A 21,131-nucleotide genomic window follows, 5' to 3' on the forward strand; every position below is an offset into this window, starting at 1 on the left:
TATCCTATGATGTGGTCAAAGTTCCTGTGTGGTATTAACCCTCTTATTTATATTTAATTATGTGAAAACATAAGTATGTAAAAATCTAATAGTGTATACACTAGAATTGACACTAGACCAAAAACTTAATAGCAGAGGTCACCAATAAGGGCCAAATCCAAGGATATTTCCTGTTTTTGTCTAACACTCTAGGAATGACTTTAAATACATAAAACAAACAAACAACAGTTTGCTGGATTTTGCCCTTGAGGTATAATTTGTGAGCCCCTAGTTAACAGGATTGTAGAATTTAGAACTGAGAAGGACCTATGATATAATCAAGTCCAAACATCTCAATTTACAAATGAGGAAACTGAGGCCATTAAAGAAATTCGTTAATCGATGCCAGAGGCTCAGAATATTTTATATTATCTTCTGCACTGTCACTACAAAAATAATGACTGTAAAAGAAGCAAATATTCATAGCAGCAATTTTTGTGGTAGCAAAATCCTGGAAGCAAAGAGGGTGTCTATCAATTAGGAAATGAGCAAACACGCTGTACTTTATGAAGGGAATAGAATTTATTGCATTCTAAGAAACAATGAATCTGAGAAATTCAGAGGATCATGGGAATACTATACAAGAGAAAAATATAGCCAATGACTAAAAGAATGTAAATGAAGCAACATTAAAAGGTGCAGAATTCAGATTAGTTGCAAAGAGCAATCTTCATTCCAGAGAAGAGAAGATAGACACATCCTTCCTTTTGGTAGAAAGATTAGTGATTATGGTGCAGAACATTGCCACAATTCCCCTCTTAATTTCTTTTCTTATTATAAGTGAAGAGCCATTGATATGAATAATTAGACCATTACTGTGGTTTTTTTTTAAAGCATAGGTTAAAAAAGAAAGAATCAAGGTATGGAACATAGTTTTACGTTCAGTGATCCCATATTTCCATAGCCTTATTGCAAAAAATTAGGCTTACACAGGCTTCATATCTAAATTTAGTGAAACCACAGGTGGGGGACAGAGATTGGGGAAGGGATGAACATAAGCCACTTCTCCTCCTTCCCCTGCTGGATACTGTGCAGCATATTTTTAACCTCTGACTCACAATACACAGAGTTTTGAACAGTTATTTTCCACTCCATTCCTGCTCATCGAAAGCTGAAAAGTTGCTAGCAACATAGAGAATTGTTTCAAAGTAGAACTGGGCAGTATTGTGTAAATCATCAGTGCCCCCTAGTGCTCAGCTCAGAATTCCCAAATCCTAAACAGCCTCTAATTACGATTTTCTTTTGGCAACTGTCGGGTGTCTTTTTGGTTGTTTTAAAGGATTTTAGTTTATCTAAGTTCTTTTCTGAAAACTAATATGGGGGGGGGGAGACTCATCCATAAAATATTGGCTATAAAACAAAAATATAGATAGAGGTATGGAAATATTTGTATATAAACATATATGCACATATAAAAGTATAGCATCCAGGGCCATCTTCAGACATCCTAACCTATATCTGGCCACTGAACTCAGATGGCTTTGGAGGGGAAAGTGAGGCAGGTGACCTTGCACAGCCCTTGCTCACTTAAATACAATTCACTTGCATGTCATGGTATCACCTCACAAATGTCATGGGCAAAAAAAAATTGTGTATAAATATGATGTATATTGCATATGCATACATGTGTAAATGTAATTTCTTTCAAGAAATGTTTATTTCTTTGTTATCTCTAAAAACAACAATGCAAAACAATTTCATCACTTTTCAGACACTGAAAATAGGAATTCTTATAAGAGAAAATAATTTTATCAGGTTTCATTGTATTTATGGAATTGCAATCATGAGAAGTTCTCACAGAGTGTCCTATTTCCATCTTTTTCTCTTTTTTAATGTTCAGATCACCAAAGCTTTTGGGTACATATACAATGTTTTCACTAATAGAGTCATTAATAAAGACTGAAGAATCCCAGAAGGAGGAGAAGAAAGTCTTCAGCTATATCTTAGAAGCCAATGAAATAAAGCTTTTTTTTTTCCTTTTATAAATCAGGGAGAAAAATTCTACAGTCAAGGGCCATCTGTTTGAAGCATTGCTGTCTCTCCAGACTGGTAGCTCTGGGACTCAGGGGAAGTTCTGGCTACTGCTGCTAACTAAGGAAGCAATTGAAGGGTGGGATTAAAAAATGTTATATCCTTTCAGCTACCTGGAGAATAGAACAAAAGTAGGTAAGATCTGACCCTATGTTGTTTTTTTGTGTGGTCCTCTAAACAATTGTTGTTGTTGTTCTGTCATCTCTGACTTTATGATGCCATGGATCACATTGTTTGTAGAGTTTTCTCAGAAAAGGTTATGAAGTGATTGGTCATTTCCTGTTCCAATAGATTAAAGCCAAACAGTAAGTAGTTAAATGACTTGCCTGGGATCACATAGCTGTAAAGGTCTAAGGCTACAATTGAACTTGTCTTTCTGACTCTAAATGCACTGTTTTATTCACTGAGCTATCAAGTTGTAAACAGGTTAAACTATCTTTCCAAAATCAAAGAGCCAGTAATTCTCTGAGGCTGGATTCAAACTTGTGATTCCAAGTCCAGAGCTCTACCCACTGAGAAATCTGTTTGCCTCCTACACAAAACAAAGTGGGATATAATTTCAAAGTTGATGTGTATGGCACCACGGATTTTTCTAAGTATTTTTTGGCCTACCATTGGGGGAAAGAAAGTTTCCTACCTTTGAACTGAAGAAATACAGAAAAGAAAGCTTGGAGTTCTATCCTGACACTGTACCTAGAGTATTGTGGAAGAATTGAGCATATGGCCTGGAGGTTCCAAGGACAAGGGAAAAAAATGGAATGAAATGGAATGATTAAGTGCCTAGGAATGATTACATATCCAGAAAAGGACTGACTCATGAAAGATATATTAAAAAATTGAATTTGTTTAGTTTGACTAGGCAAGAAAAAAAGGGGAAGAATGATAATGGTCTACAAATATGCAGAGGGTGTGGGGGAGAATGGTTCTAAGTAATAAGATGAAATGATAAAGATTAGGGCTGGGGTAAACATTAGGAAATGCTTCCTGGCCCAAACATGATTTGATTATTAAATGTCTCCAAGGAGATGGGGGAGCGGGAAGGGGCGGGGAGAAGACCAGTGTCAAATATTCCAAACTGGAATGAAATAAATACTGAAGTCAGAGAGCCTTTGGCAGAAGTTCAACTAAATACAGATTGTTTTTACCTAAAAATCTTTTATTCCACAAAATATTTATCATAGGGTCTTATATTTCAGGTTAGAAAGGCATTTATATCATCTTTTCCAGACTCTTTATTTAATAGATGAGGAAAGTGAAATCTAGAGATTCAGTACAATTTTGGGCTTACCCAAAGTCATATAATATGTTAGGACCAATATCTACCATGATCCTATCCCTCTCCCACAGCTATGGGGTTTTCCTATCAAAGCTGTCCAAAGGCTTTCACTGGTCAATAAAATAAAACTCTAGCAAGTTTCTTGCTGAATTTGGTTTTCAGGTCACTTAAGGCATAAAAAGGTCCACTTACTGTGTCCATGGCCCTTTTGTCACCTGAAGTCATCAAACATTTATTAAACATCTATTGTGAGCCAGGTACTTAAGAAAGTAAAAAGCTAGTCCTTGCACTTGAGGCACTCATAGTCTAATGGAAAAGAAAACAAGCAAATAACTATGTACAGATAAACTATTTACAAGTTAAATTAGGAATAATCAATAGAGTGATGGCCTTAACGTTAAAGAGGATGGGAAAGAGCTTGTGGAAGATAGGAGATAAGGGCTCAGACTTAAAAGAAGCCAGAAAAGTCAAGAGGCAGAGATGAGGACTACAGAACCAAGTATCAAACATAAGCCTTCTAGCAGGAAAGCCACCATTTTTTCTACTGTATCATGCTTCTATCTACTCTCTGTTTTCTACTTCCATCTCATTTCTACACATTGTTTCTGCTTCTTCTCATTCTTGAAACAGTAGGTCTTAGCCAAGAGATTTATATATTTTCCTCACTTTCTGTTAATTTCTTCACATATATTGGACCTCTAAGAGGCAAGCTTCCCTTAGGACAAAAGTAGCTTTGTTGGATATTTTGAGTGTCTTCTATATATAAAAAAGGGAAGTTTTTATGCTTTGTAATTTGCATTTGTCCTTTGTCCATGATATTTTTCAAATACTTTATTTCTCTTGTCTTGCTTTTTAACTAGAGAGGGATAATATATTTTGTTCAACATGGTGAACTCTTGAGTATATCGCTATTTATTATTACTGCTGCATAATAAGTTGAAGTCTTACAAATTAGAGCATGGAGGTAATATTGTAACAGTATTAGATTCAAAAGATCTGGAAATGTTACTCCTAAAAGAGAGATGCAGAGTCTGAATTAGGACAATTCTAGCAATAACAAGTGGAGCTAGTATTCTCATTTTAAAGTTTTACGAGAAGGTATTTAGAGAGATAGTTTCTCTATGGCAGGAAAAAGATGATGTACTGATTCTCCGCATCAGAAAAAAAAATTATAATACATCATGCTATATTAATTAGCATGATGGAAATATCATTTGGTAACACCTCGTTTCTTTTGGAAGAACTAGACAAAGGTTTCAATGGTTAAAAAGATATAGAGGAATTTGGATATGTATTGTGATGACTACCTGCAGGTAGGATAATGGGTCCCTTGAACTGAAAACCACCAAAAACTTTTTGCAAAAACATTTTACTCTTTTGAATGGATCTACCCACCAGAAAAGGAATGTCTTTCATGCAAATGAAAGGTACCAATAGTCTTGGGGGAAAGGGGTAATCCTCCATAGTAATGCAGGTAAATGAGCAACTTGTTGTATATATAAATTAGACTTTCTGAAAGTTGGTTATTGAATCACCCTTCTCCTTCCTTCCCCCAATCTAATACTTCCAGAAAAAAAAATAAAAGGAATTTCCAAATTTCTAAGCCTGCAGATCAAAATATGAACTAAAATTAAATACTAAAACAAAGAAACTCTTTGAGAAAAATATAAATATAAGCCATTAATTCAAGAATTATGGAAATTTTAAGAAAAATGAAATATCTAGGACAGTGGTTAGTACAGGTCTCTCCAAATGTCAGAGGAGGCAGCAAGCCTAAAATGTAATTAATTTAAAAAGAAGCACAGTACAGTGGAAAAACATATGTCCTTGGGAGTCAGATGATCTGAGATTAGATCCTATCTCTATTATTCAACATCAGTGTCACTTCCCCTGCATTCACCAATGCAAATTAATTCAGCCAATTGTTAAATATTTTTACCAATGCTACAAATCAGAGCATTTACCTTGAAAGGTTCTTGTGAGAACCCTTAGACACCCATCTTCTCATCTCCTAATCAATAAACTCCACTGAATCCCTATCACTTCCAGTTTTAGATATAAAATTATTTTTTGGTTTTTAAAAGCACTCTAAATTAAACCCTTATTCATATACTTTCCAGTTTTCTTATATTTTAATGTCTTTTGCCTTTCTATGTAGCTCTAGCTTAGCATAGAGTCTTACCCTTATTAGACCTTTAATAATTTTTTATTGACTGACTATGTGATACCTAGGTTATTCTGCAGATTTTAAAAACCAGGCATCTCCTAATACTTCCACTATCATACCAAATTCCTGTCTCCTCTTCAGCTTAGATAGGAGGTATTTAAGGTGTTAGAGTCACAATGGTCTTAGTTCAGAATTCCTCAGACCCTCAATCAAAAGTTTAGTAGCTGACAAGTCACATTTGCTGTCATATTGACATTTCTGACGTCTACCATATGTAACAACCCATAATTGCAAAGTCAATACCTACAGTTTCAGTCTGGAACCCTTTAAGGTTAGCTACTCATATGGCATAACCCTACTTATCCTGTTCTGATTATAACTCTAGTGACTAGCATCTAGACAGGATGGAGAAAGCAGTTAGTTTTAGTGACCATAAAGAAGAGCTGCAATGAACTAGAGAAATAATATAAATTAGACACAGTTAGTAACTATGACTCCAGGCAAATCACTTAGATTTTGGTTCAGTTTTCTCATCAGTAAAATCAGGATAATGATACTACCTATAACCCAGGGTTTTTAACTTCCTTCAGAATAAAGTATTTTAGATCAAATGACCAGTGAGACTTAGAGTGGTAGGTCACATATTATTGTTGTTTAGCCTTTATTCTCAAAAAGGACCAATGACATCATAAGAGTGATATTTTGACTTGCATATGAGTGAAGCCCAAGTTTTACAAAATCATTTATCTCACTCTCCCCTCCATAGCCAATGGAATCCTTGTCTTCCATTTCCAATTTGGGGGATGAAGGGGAAGAATTTTAAGAAAACTTTGGGAAAGCTCATCTTTTCAGAGAAACAATTCTAAGGTTGTCTTTCTGTTAACACATCCTTTGAATTGACAGTTTGATATGGGAAACAAGAAATAATAAGAAAATTAGCCAAGAAAGTTTTAATTTTATATATGAAAAAGTAAAATTTTGACACAAAAAAGGGGTCTTTGAGAACAAAGTAAGGCACAACATGTAGGTCTTACAAGATTCAACTCTGCAAGGGTTAATGGGACTGGTTAACACTATGGAATACATTGTAGGAATGTGGCATAGTTGATGGGGTGCAGTTGGAGTGAGGAAGAACTCTCTTAAAATCCCACCCCACCCCCAGATAAGAGAATGAATCACTGGGCAAAGGAAAAGTATACATTAAGCAGTAGATATGGACAAATCACTGGGGATAGAAATGGAAAAGTTAGAGTATTTGTTCTTAGGTAGCTGACAGTCTTAACAAGGAGGACAACATACAGGTTTTAGCAGCAAGTCAGTTGGAAAGGTCCCAAGAACTAGCTTTATGACCTCAGGCAAATTCCCTAAAGTCTTTAAATCTCAGTTTCCTCATATGTAAAAAGAAGGTGTTGGACTCAACAAGGTCTATTTGAGCTTTAAATCAATGATTTTACAATGCAAGATTTCCCAGAATAAAAGAGTACTTTGGTTTTACTTCATCAGATATGCCAGAAAGGAGGTCCTTAGGCCTGTACCAGAGGATTTTGCCTCCTTTGCAGAGAAGTAGAGGGGAATTCATATATATAGCTGTATTTTCCACCATTCTCTTGTTTGCTAAAAAGAAGACACACAGGAAAATGAAATAATAAATAAATAAATAAAGTGAAATTCATGCCAAATAGACAGACTTTGGCATTAAACAGAAAGCCCTCTCAGGATTGTTGCTTCCTTTAAAAAATAGTCATTTTCCAATTGTATGATGCCTTCCCCTTTGAAGAGGCAAAGGGTGCTTGAAATTTGGATATGATGGCTTTTGCCTCTCTACAGGTTACCTATACAGGTGCTGGTTCACCCACAAGAGTCCAGAGTAAGTTTTAATTGCAACAGGGCCTCAAGTCCCAGGTCTGGTGAATTGATTCAAACTAAAACTAACTCACCACAGCCAGGTTTAAAAAGCAGAGTGCCAATCTATTAATTTATAATGAAAAGTGTAACTGTCAAGTGGATCATTCATGTTGGCCAGTCAGCACACTCTTTTCCCCTTAGGAAAGTACCTGAGAAACCAAATTAAGAGCTGAAAATTGCTTAGAAAATATGGAACCAGAGAAGATTGAGTTTAATGGTCTTAAGGGACACTTATCAAGCTATAAGGGCTTGGTGAGTCACCCTTCAGCACTAATGCCAGCTCTCTACAACATATCAATGTGAGGCAAACTCAGCACCCTATTCTCTGGACAGTTCATGAAACATTGGCAGAATTTGACTAACATTCTCAGTGGACTGAATGATGACTGAGCACTTGACCTGACAACATCTTAATTCATTTCTGAACTTTTAAATCATGTCACATTCCCCAAGTTTACGACTTGTTTTTTTTTTTTGTTTTTTGTTTGTTTTTTTTTGTCGATTACATTATGATTTGGCTGTTTCCTGGAACATTTCAGAAAGTACATCAATCTCCTTAAAGATGTTAATGGTGATACTCATGCCTCTTAAGGAAATGTCAGTAAGCAATAACAAAAAATTAAGCCAGGGGCCTCTCCCAGCCAGGGCAGAAGAGACTTATTAGCTGACAAACAATCAGAGCTGGCCACCTACTGAGAAAAAACTGGGGCACAGGTACCCACATGAATGTGAGAAAACTGTGAATGTCTGTGTGTTTTTTCTCACAATTCAGCCATCAAGCATTTCCCAAACAATTTGTTTTTGCCTCACCAATTTGCTGAGCCAACTTATTAATATGTTTGGGGTCTTGGCTAGCCCCATTCAGTAAACATTTCACCTACTATTCAAGGCTCCAGCTGTAGTGTGAAAAACTTCACAATTAAGGAAAATATAAGAATACCTCACTTACACACCCAACTTGCAATTGTTCTGGACCACACTTTTTCAAAATCATTTCACTCTTCTTCAAGTGAATTTCACTTCCAATACCAATTTTCCAATCCATAGAAATCTATCATTTGATTGATTAGTTGATCTGTCTGTCCTTCCATTTATCTTTCTCGTATATATTTATATATTTGTGTATATCTATGTATAGATATCTCTCTATATATACACATACACAATTATATAAACATGGAATGATTTTTTTCTTTTTTCTCCCTGAGGCAATTGGAGTTAAGTGACTTGCCCAAGGTCACACAGCTAGGAAGTCTTAAGTATCTGAGACCAGATTTGAACTCAGGTCCTCCTGACTTCAGGACTGGTGCTCTACCCACTGCACCAACTACCTGGCCCCAAATATGTAGTAATTTTAAATAAAATAAATATATATGTATATTTACTTACATGGATTTTATATTTCATATCATATGTTTCATATAGTTATTTCATTTTAAATTATTCTATGTTAAGGAAAAAATATCAAAACAACAATAATAGTAGTTATCTTTGTTATATTAACTTTACGAAATATAGTAACTCTTAATAACCACAGGGTAATATCTCTTTGTAGCTGACTTAAGTTTTCATAGTACTATTGAGATAAATTGAGTTGCTTGCAGCTCTGTGTGGGTGTCTTTTGAAATGAGATCTTAAGCAATAAGACTCTGTCTTCTCTGGAGGGACCTGAACAATTCTTTTAAATCTCCAAAAGAGGAAAGATTTGGTTTGGGTTTTTTTGCTCAAACATCTACTTACCTTCTATCTACCTTCTGTGAATTTTGTATAGAACTATTTACATAGTCTGCCCCAGTTAAGAATGTGAGCACTTTAAGAGACAAGTATAGCCCCTACTTTTCTTTGCAATCCCAGTATTTATACAATAATTGGCACATAATCTCAAATATTTCCTTCCTATTTGTGTGACTCTGGGAAAGTTACTTAAACCTATTTGTCTCAGTTTTCTCATCTGTAAAATGAGCTAAAGAAGGAATGGCTGAGCATTCCAGTATCTTATCAAAAAAAATCTCAAAGGGGATCATGAAGAGTTGGATATGACTGAATAACAACCTAATAAGTGCTTTCTGATTATTTGGTTCAAAAAACAGGCTCACTTTTTTTAAAAAGAAAAGCCTGAACAATGGTAAAGTATGGGAAAGATGCCACTGACTGCAATAACAGTTCATTGTTATAATTTTTTTTATCCTAAGGACTAAGAAGACTATAGATGGAATAGATGGTAAAGGAAGGGACTGAAACAAAGGAATTGAAAAATGGAAGGTCTCAACCCATGGAGGTTCCCTTAATGAATATTCCCATTAAGGAAGATGGAGTAATTTTAAAATGGGAAATGGGGACCTTACAATGGGCCTAATCCAGGGTACACTGGGATACAGCTTTCCTTGAGAGAGTATTGTAACTCTATGGAAAATATGATGTAGAAGAATGGAAATGGAAATGGAGTATCTCACTAGAGATAACTAAGACCCAGAAAGGTGGAAGGAAACAAACTTTGAGAAGAGATTGTTTGACAAATAGCAGAGAATGATCATAGAAATCAGAGGGTAGAATTAGGACATCATGTAGTGGAACACAGGGCAACTTCTAAAAAAAAGAAGTACTTCCTATCCTCGTTATTTACCTTCTGAGTTTGCATTTCCCATGGTGAAGGGCAATTGAGAAAAAGGGGACAAGGTGATAAAATCTATAAAACTAACAAAAATAGTTATGTTTAGTTATAAGAGGACATTCTTGATACTTTAGAATTTATAATTCCATAAGGAACATATATAAACTAAAGAAGGAACTAATACATATGTAGACCATGAATTAAAGAGTTCAGAGATTTAGGACAGACATAAAGACAAATTTATTAGTAAAGAAAACAAAGTAGAAAAATCTTTCTTATAAAAAAAAGAAGAAAAAGGAAAAGTAAAGAAAATGGAGGAGAGTAAGGGAGATTTTTGTATTATCTATCTAACTGAAAAAGGAAAAAAGGGGTAATAAGAGTAAAAAATAAGAGTTAAAAAAGGGGTAATAAATAAAACAAAAGAAAAAATTAGACAAAGCTTAAAATTAGGAAAAGGAATGACAAATGAGAGGGAATATGACAGGGGAAGGAATCTGGAGGTTGATGAGTATGTACAAAAGTAAATTAAGCAAAACTAATTGGGGGAAGTACTAATTTAGAAGGAGAAAGGAAAACAAAAAATAAATCCTGATTAAAACATTATTGACAATACTAAAAACACAAATGAAAGAAATAATTAATTAACTCTCCTAACTTTAAATATGAAATTATTAAGCAATCTTAAAAAAATACAACTTTGATATGTAAATAAAACCCTACTTATCAAAAACATGCATAAAAAATCAAAGGCATACATAGAATAACAGTGAGATTCAAGAACAGAATTTACTAGGTGACTATAAAGAAAATAGTGAATATAAATTCAGGTGAATGTAGAGAACATTTAAAATTATGATATCCATGCAAAAATAAATATTCATAATATAAACAGAGATAAATAAGGAAATTGCATTGTGCTTAAAGAACCATGGGAAATGAACCAATGTTAATTTTGGTTCAGTATGATCCAAATGACATAGCAGCCAACTTATTAAAGTAAAAATTAACAATTACAAAAACATATACTAACACAATAGTAGGAAAGTTATATTCCTATCTTAGATTTGAATAAATATAACAAAATGGAAAATGTTCAAAGATTCAGTTTCCTGACTGTTCTAATTTCCCTATTCTATATTTTTAAAATCTCCATTACCAAGAATCACAATATAAATGAAGGTATATGCAATGAAATAATGAAATAAAAACAATAAATAAGAACAAAGTTGAATAAGCACTTACTATGTTGCAAGTACTGTATTAAATGCTGAAGATATAATAGAAAAGATAATCTCTGCACTCAGGAAAAACATTCTAAGGAAGGAGACGATACATAAAGATGATTTCACCTGCAAATTAGTTGGAAAGGTTTATGGTACTTAGGGTACAGCAACAAAGCAGATGGCAATACATCTTCTTTAATGTCATCTGCACTGATAAAACCATTTGCATTTTTGAGATTGAATCATTTGAGAATATCAAGGATTTTGAAGATAAGAATTTCTTTTCCAGGCCTTCAGTAACTATAGTTATTGAGAAAGTTGGATCTGCAAAAATTGCCAGATCACATCTCCATGGAGGGTACTTCCCTAGGTAGGAGGATGCAGGGTCTGGGCTAAAAGCAAGGCTAGTATTCTAGAGGGATTCATCTAGAATGTCATTAATGAGATTTCTGTATTTATCTCCCTTGGTAGAAGTTGGTCACAGGGTGATTGCAAAGTTAGTACAATTTGGATCCATCATTTCCAGATACTAATTTTTAGGTATTAAACTAATGCCAGTGACATTATTACAATGTCTTGCTTACTCTCATATTTAGGGGACACAGAGGATATAGGAGTAGTATAGAAATATGATGAGAGGAAAAAAGGTGGGAATATGCAACCATGAAAATTAAATAATTTTGCTAGGGAAAAATAGAAGTTCAGAAAGCATCTGGTCAGTTAGTCATCAGATATAGAGACTCACAGAATTGTGAGCTCCTGTTAAGTTGGAGAGGCCCTGATTCTATTTGACTGAAACCATGACCTATGGACCATATTTGGGAAGAGTTTAGTTTTGTCTTGGGTTGGATATAGACTATATTGACTATTTGGAAAATTGAGGCCAATCAAGTGGGGAGGGAGGGGTTTGTTCTATAATAATGGAAATCTGTTTTTGTTTTTTTCTTTTCTTGTAGTAATAAGTGCCTTTATCTAAATCATTAATAAAAGTGTTAAGGGAATAGGGCTAGAGATAGGTTCTTGAGAAACCCCATTCGAGACTTTCATCCAAGGAAATAGCAATCCCGTCTTCACTATTTTTAGAAAAATGATGTTTACTATTCTTTCACTTTGATTATCTTTGCCATTTTTCAGAGTTTGAAGTGGATTTTTTATTTGCATTTTTCTTATGAGCTGTAATAAAAATGCCTCGAAATTAATCATGCATAATTTACATTTTTCTTTGGAGAATTGACTTTTTAAAAAAATTGACCACTTGTTTATTGAGAAATAATTCTAGGTATTGTTATATATTTGCTTCAATCCCCTACCATATCTTAGATGCCAGTTTATATTTGATTTGCATTGAGAGGAAGAGATTTATTTCTGTAGATAAAAATGAAGAGAATTTTAGGAGAGAAGTGATCAGTTCCTTCTCAACTTTGTAATTCACATTACTTAAGGATATGTAAGGAAAAAGAAGAAGAATAGTGATAGGACAAATCTATGGCTCAGGATAGCTGGGCTGTTAATGAATACTCTAGGATTTTCAAAGGACACTAAGTATATAGTATGTCTCAAAATTCTTTGTGTTGTTTTAAGTTATTAAAGGTTAAAACAAAACTTTTGAAACTATTTTCCATTGCTTTAACACCCCACAATAATCCTGAAAAAATATGTGCAATCATTCCCATTTTAAAAAAGAAGATCAAGAAGGTTAATTGGTTTGCCCAGTAATACAAAAATAGGAAGTATATATCATAGGTAAGATTAGAACTCATTTCTTTCTGATGTTAAAACTTGCCCTTTCTCTGCTGTACCATTTGAGATAACTAACAAGATAGAGAATGCAGAACTGTTCAATTTCTCCTTTGTGACTATTGTCTCTACTGAGGATAATTATTTCTGAACCAGAAAAGAAAAATAGCTAATAGGGAATTAATGAAAAATGTTAAGAGATAGTAAAAGCACTTAGCTGACCATGTATATTCAAGTTTCCTGGCACTGATGAATATCTGAACACTAATGAAGTATATCTTCAGGTATAGAAAGATTTGGCAGATGGGACTGCTGAACCTGAGCCAGTGTTATATAAAAGAGCATGTTATATAGCAATGGTAATATAGGACTAGAATAGAGCAAGTTCACCAATTTTCATAAAAGAGAGGCAGGGGAGGTATCTACCCCCAGCTCGTGAAAATTTCTCTTGGTGGAATGGATAGATAAAATTAGTTGTTCTAATAGTCATCAAGGCAGCCAGAACAAGTGCTATAGAGTGCCTAAACCTTGGTCAAACACAAAGTCATCTACTGCATCCAGGCTATTGCCAGCAGTCCTGATTTTTGTTTTGTCACTGGATTTTGATGACTCTTGAAGAGAAAGTGAGGCTGACAACTTAGTGTAACTGCTTCACTTCAATCCAATTAACTTCACAAGTCAATACCTTACCCTTTAATGATTTTGGTATTCTTTAAAAACAAAGGATAATATCTATATATGTATATAGAGATGTATGAAAAACTGAAGATATGACCTTAAGGCTAAAGTAACTGGGAAATTTTCTTGAAGAAAGTTGGACTTTAACTGAGTCTTGAAGGAAGTTAGGCAAATTGGGTTGTAGAGATGGGGAGGGAGGGATTTTCAATGCACTGTGCATTTCCAGTCAGTGAAAATGTCTAATCAGAAGATGGACTATCTAAACAAGATAGTTTCAAAAGCCAAACACAGATTTTTACACTTTCTCTTAGAGTAACTGGTGACCCCTGTAGTTTCTGAATGGTGGTCAATCTAGTCAGAGTTGTACCTTAGGACAATCACGTTGACAGATAAGTGGAGGAGAGACTGATATGAAGTTACTTTTGGCAAGCAAGACAACCAGTAGGCTATTGCAATAGTCCAGACAGAAGGTGTTAAGGGCAAATACCAAGGAGATAGCTGTATCAGAGGAAAAAGGGGAACAAATATTAGAGATGTTACAAAGGTAAAGTTGGCAGCATTAGGCAATTGATTGGATATTGGATAGGTGGTGGTGACAGCATGAGTCATTGAAGACTCTTTGGTTACCACCCAAGTGCCTGAGAGGTTAATGGTATTATTGACATAAAAAGAGGTAAAAGTTTTTGGGAAAAGATAAAGAATCTAATTCTGGATAGTATAAGCTTGAGATGGACATGAGACTTCTAGTTTGAAATGTACAATAGATAAAGATTTTATACTAGAAGTTAAGAGAGAGATTAGAACTCAACAAATAGATGTGAGAATCATCAACATAGCATGAATTCATGGGAGCTGATGAGAGAGCCAAGGGAAATAGTATAGATGGAGAAGAAAAACTTTAGGGAAAACAGATGGATAGTAGATATAATCTGGATAAAGTTTCAGCAAAGGAGACAAGAAGAGGTCAGAGAGGTAGAAGAAGATCCAGAGACTAGTGTCCCAAGGACTGTTGAGAGATCACAAAGGATGAGGACTGAGAAAAGGCCACTAACTATGTCAATTAAGAGATTATTAGTAGTGGAGAGAGAAGTTTCAGTTGTATGATGAGATTAGAAGCCAGAATGTAGACAGTTAAGAAGAGAGTGAGAAAAGAGAGCTGGGGATATAGATGTTGGAAGATCTTAGAATTCAGTTATAAAAGGAAGGAGAAATATAGGGAGATTAGTAACAGCAGGGAGGGATGGATCCAAATTTTTATCACTTAAACTAGGTTAATTCTTTTTTTAAAAATGACTTAAATTGCTTAATAAGAACAATAATTAAAAAGTATCATCCCTAAAACTTGGGGTGTATTCTCTCCAAAAATACATACAAATTCTGGAGGTAAGGAGACAAGTACAAACTTGAGCTACAATGGTTTTGAGGCACATATGTAGGGAACACATCTACATCTATAAGGAAAATCACAACTATAGAACAAAGAATTTGTTATTCTTTTTTTTGGGGGGGGGCAGCAAGAGAAGTTTGGGAAGCAGTGAAATCTTCCTGAAAATTGTCAGTGGCAAGGTCCTGGTGGTAGGCTGGATCAAGTATGTCACTGGCCAATTGTTGCCATACTGAGCCAGATTTTTCACAAGGTTTCCCGTTTCTGTTGGATGGATCATGAGTTGATAGATTGGACTCACTCTTTCATGCCCAGTTTCCACCATTCCCAGTGTCAGGACTATACAAGTGCTACTCTGAGTTTTATTAGATTAGTAAGTGAGGACTAAAGCAGAGAAGCAGTCTATGTGCTGAGATGAGATTTTTATTGTTTTTGCTTTTTTTGGACTTTTCGTATCAGGATCTTTAAGCTCAACACTCTTTCAGAAGTGTGTGCAATGTTTTCTAAAAACCAAAAAGGGCTTTCCCCTTTACATTCCAAAGACTGTGCATTTATCCCTTCTGACCTTGAATGTTATCAAGTTCTAGTGCTGTCCTGCTTGTTTTTATCTACCTCTACAACTCGCTTCCTTGAAGAAGAAGAAATATACTTGAGAAATCAAAGCATTTCTTCTCTTTGATTTTCCTTGACATCACTCAGCTATTATGCTTCATTAGACTACTAAAATTTTTCACCTCAAAGCTTTACATCTGCCTTTTAAATCCTGAACATTTTCTCATTTCAGTTACCAATAAATCTCATCTTAGTCCTCCTCATATTTCTTGGCAATCTACTAATGTTCTAAGGAGGACCTAAAAAAGTGTATCCACTTTCCTTCAGGTTTTGTGCTTTTCAAACGTACTTTTAACACCCGGATTTACTTAGAGGCAAGAACCTTTTAGATCAATGAGTAAAAGCTCTTTTATCAACATGAACATTCACAATTTTAACATGCACTCCACAGAATTACAAGTCCTATCTATTCAAATACACAGTGATGAGCACTTACTGGGTACATATGTCTGAAAAATGGGAATTCAGCTTCTTTTACGTATTAAACATATCTTCTATTGAAAATCTGATACATAATCTACTTAGGATAATTTCAGGAAACTTCTCCCTACATCTTTAGAAAATAGGATGCGAAATACAGTAATTGTAGACCTTACCACTGGTTCTTTGTGTGATTTTTAAAGTAATGTCACTTTTCTGTTAGCTGATTTCTTCATCTCTTAATTTTTCCACTATCTCATCTCCCCAAATTTTAATAAAGGATATTCAGCTAAATTCTACCTAGCACCTCCATGTATTCAGTGGAGTAGAATAGGATATGCAAATGAGGCAAAGGCTTTGGAACACTGTGGTCCAAATGTTTGGCTTACAGGAATGTCTTCTTAGCCCACACAGCACATCCACTTTAGCAAGCTTGGCTGATAAAAAAGGATTTACTGTTATTAGTTCTGCCAATTAACAGGTCAAGTTGGTCAAAGTGGCAACTCTCCTAAATTTTTATCCCTTAAACAAAAATGTTGATGCTACCAGGTGCCACAAATATCCCCCACTTCTGGAAACACAAATGACCAATCCTCTTATAGTAAAAGCAGCTCTCTGAGATCAACTTTTCTTATATGACAAATTTGAAGTAGAAATCTTGGGTCACATTTACAGACTGGGACTGAACAACAATGTGCTGTATGTGCTTGAGCCATGTATTAAATATATTTTTGGAGTCATTGATCCTATAAAGTAAAAATAACTGACATTTATATAGCATTTTAAAGTTTTCAAAGTACTGTTCTTGCAACAACTTTGTGAGATAGCTAGTGGGACTATTCTGGCTCCCATTTTACTGAGGAGGAAACTGAAACTACAAAAGATTAATTCATCCTTTTATTTTAAACCTAATATTTTTGTATTTGTTTTTCTACTGAACCACATAGACTTTCTATCAAGGTGCTATAACTAGTTAGTCTTGGAGGGCAAAGGGAACATTTAGTGATTCCTTTTTGATTCTTGGGAATATCTAGATAGATAGATAGATAGGTAAGATAGATAGATAGATAGATAGATATGAACAGTTTAACTGGTTTCATTTTAACAAAAAAAAAAATGTAAAAACATTTACAGGTTATTCTTCCCCCCATATCTTTTATAACAGTATATTGTTTCTGTTATTTTTCTTTCCTTCTCAAAGAAGTTCAGTGACATCACAAAGTTGATAACTTAACTTGATTGTGAATTGGATTTAAGTGAGGCAGAGCTGCTCAAGTCATTTAACCTCACTCTCTCTTCCAGAGTCATCAAAGTTTCCTGGCAAGACAAGTGATTGTTGATGACTCAGAATAATCTTAGCCTTTTTAAATTAAGGTCTTCCCACATTTCAGTTCATCTGAGGTAATTCCCATTCAATGACTAAGAGCTAAGTAATAATTAAGGCAAAAGATAACAATAAGTTTACCATCACAGAGTATCATACCAGGAGAAGAAGACTCTCAGAGTTTCTGGCCAGAATAGAAAATAATAACAATTACACATATGGAACAATACAATGGCCATATCTGAAAGTCCCTGCAGCATTTTGTATCTCTAACATTCCCACATCCCACATTATATTTTTTAATTAAAAAGAAATCTACTTTCTTTATACCACACTTTCTACTCTGCTTGGGGAAGAGAGGGGAAAGAGAGAGAGAACAAGAGAAAATGAAAATTCCTCATAACCAATGTATATTATTTAGCAAAATACATTGCATATATCTACATCAATAGTTGTATCCATGTTTATGCCTATATCTATATCTATGTCTCATTTTGAATCCTAAATCTATCAGTTTTGAGATAGGAAGTGGATAGTATATTGCATTATCAGACCTCTTAAATTATGAAAGGGCATAATATTGATTGTTGCTTTTGTAGCTTTCAAAGTTGTATGTTTTTACAATGTTATAATAGTAAAATTTGTTCTGGCTTTGATCATTTTATTATTCATCCATTTGTAAAATTCTTTAAGCTTGTTCGTTTTTATAAAATTGATGTTATAGCATATATTGGTCCTCTGGTTCTGCTTATTTCACTGTGTTTCAAGTCATAAAAGTCCTTCCTTTGTCTGCTTAAAATCATCTATTTCCTTATTTCTTAAAATACATTCAACTATTCTTCCTCAGAAGGTCAATACCTGATTTAAATATTTTTATACCTATAAAACCTTTCCTTATTTCTTTAATCCCTTTTTTACATGAACCTAAAAGTTGAATAGCTAGGTGAAAAGGAACACACTATTTTTTTTTAATTTCAAATTGTATTCCATAATGATTGTATCACAGGTCTAGTGTACATATTTTCCTACAACTCTTCCAGCATTTATCATTTTCCTCTTTTGTCATCTTTGCCAGTCTGATAGGCATGAGGTGGAATTTCAAAATTGCTTCAATTTGATTTTATCTAAATAGTACTGTTTTATAATTTTTAAATATGGCTTTATAAAGCTTCATTTTCTTTCCTTAAAAATTGCTTGTTAAAATCCTTAAACCACATCATAAAGATAATGGCTCTTATTTTTACAAATCTGAAAAAGTCCCTTATATATCTTGGAATTAAGACCTCTCACACAGAAACTTTCTGCAAAGAAATTGAGGAGATAAGGATAAGCAAAGGAAAAATAAAATTGTCAGAGTTATAGATCATTGCTGGTATACCTAAAGAATCTAGATTCAATAAAAATAAAAAAAAACTAATAACTTCAACAGATTTGCAAAATATAAAATAAATTCACAGAAATCAACATTTTAATATATTATCAATGAAATCCAGCAGGAATAAATAGAAAATGAAAATTATTAGAGCATTTAAAATATCTGAATCTTCCATTACACATAAAAAACTATATAAATATAACTACAAATCCCTCTTTAGAGAAAGAGACCTAAATCAATGAGGAAAAAACTAAATACTTATGGGAAGTACAAGTCAACTTAATAAAAATAACAATGCTACCTAAATTAATTTACTTATTCAATGATATCCTAATAAAAATTAACAGAGAATGATTTTATAAAACTTGAGTAAATGATTTAAAATGTCATATGAATGAAAAAAGTCAAGAATCTCAAGGGAAATCATGAAAATAAATAGGAGTAAATAGATTCGAATAGTACCAAATCTCAAACTATACACGAAGTAGTTACCTTAAAATGATTTAAATTGGTATGAGAAAGCAATGGAGAGAGAGACAGAGACAGAGACAGAGAAGAAAGAAAGAAGAGAGACAGAGAGACAGAATGAGACAGAAAGACAGACAGACAGACAGAGAGAGAGAGAGAGAGAGAGAGAGAGAGAGAGATCAGCTATACAATATACAGAAAAAAATGGATCTAGTACCTCAATAAATACAAAGATGCTAGTTACTGAGATAAAGATTCACTCTTTCATAAAACTGTTGGGAAAATTGGGCAGCAGTGTAGAAAAAAAAATCAGATTTAGACCAATATGTCACACTTATAACAAAGATAAGCTCAAAATTGGTATAGAATTCAGATATAAAAGGCCACATCATAAAAAAAATTAGAGACAATCATAGCAGGAATTACCTATCAGATCTATAGGTAGGAGAAAAATTCATATCCAAATATTATCTAAAACATAAATTCCTTGAAGGGAGGGACCATTTTTGTAGCCCATTAGTACAGTTCCTGGTACATGGCAAAGACATAATAAATTCCAGTTTTGTGCTATTGATTGTATCCTCACAACCATACAAGGTGATTAGCCAAAATATTATAATCTACATTTCACTAATTGGGGACTAGGGGTCAGAAAATTGAAGCAACTTGTCCAAGTTTTATGCTAGAGCTAGGACTTCTGACTCCAAATCCAGTGCTTTGTCTGCTTACTGTTGTTGTTCAGTTATTACCATCCTGTCTGACTCTTTGTGATTCCATTTAAAGTTTTCTTATTGGAATTGTTTGCCATTTCCTTCTTCAGCTCATTTTACAAATGAGGAAACTAAAGCAAACAGTGCTTGCCCAGGGTCACACAACTAGGATCTCAGGCTATTTTTGAACTCAGAGAGATGAGTCTTCTTGTCTCCAGATCTGGCACTCTTTGCACTATGGGTACCAGCAAACTTCTCCTGCTCTATTATACCTCAGCTACTATCTTAAAAAGCCTTGTGAAAAGAAATAGGTTGTGTAAATGGATAATTTGGAGGAATGCCAATCATGCCAATCAAATACACACACACAGTAATTTTTCTTTGGGACATATACTTTTAAGACAGTAGCAGGCAAGGTGATTATGTTCCAATTATGCAATTGTTCTGGTTGCAGTGTTTCAGGTTCCAATCAAGACTATTATGATAACAAGTTAAGGAGCTGAATGGAAGAGATTTCTATACACCAAAATCTGGAGTTTTATAATGCTTTATCACCTATATATTAAAGAATAAAATATGGTTAATAACTCTTTTGGGAAATATTTTATTGAGGTTTATCTAAAAATATTTTTTCTACTTTAATTCATTCTCTACTTAGCCATCAGAGTGATCTTCTGAAAGCCAAGATCTGACCATATCATTTCTAGTAAATTCTTGTGACTCCCTATTCATCAAGGATCAAATATAAAATTTTCTGTTGTGCTTTTAAAGCCCCTCATAGCAGTGCTGTTCTACTTGTTCTGCACATAATTTTATCTTCCTATTCTACATTTTCATTGGTATCTCATGAATAGATTCTATGCTTACTCATCTCTGTTTTTTTTTACTTCCATAGTTTTTTCAAGAACCCTTTCTCATCCTGCTTAACATTAATCCCTTCATTAAGAGATTATTTCCAACTTATCCCAAATACATCTTGTTTGAAAGGAGTTTATATGCATGTTGTCTTCCCTACACCCTGTTTAAACAGAGAATTTCCTTAAGGGAAGGTCTGTTTTGGTTACCTTTTGTTTTGTTTGAATACCAAACTTTAAGCACAGTGCTGAACAAATAATAGGCACTTAATAAATGGCTTATTGACTTGATTTGTCTTCACCTAATTTCCTGAGAC

This window comes from Sarcophilus harrisii, chromosome 3, assembly GCF_902635505.1.
Source record: "Sarcophilus harrisii chromosome 3, mSarHar1.11, whole genome shotgun sequence".
NCBI lineage: Eukaryota > Metazoa > Chordata > Mammalia > Dasyuromorphia > Dasyuridae > Sarcophilus > Sarcophilus harrisii.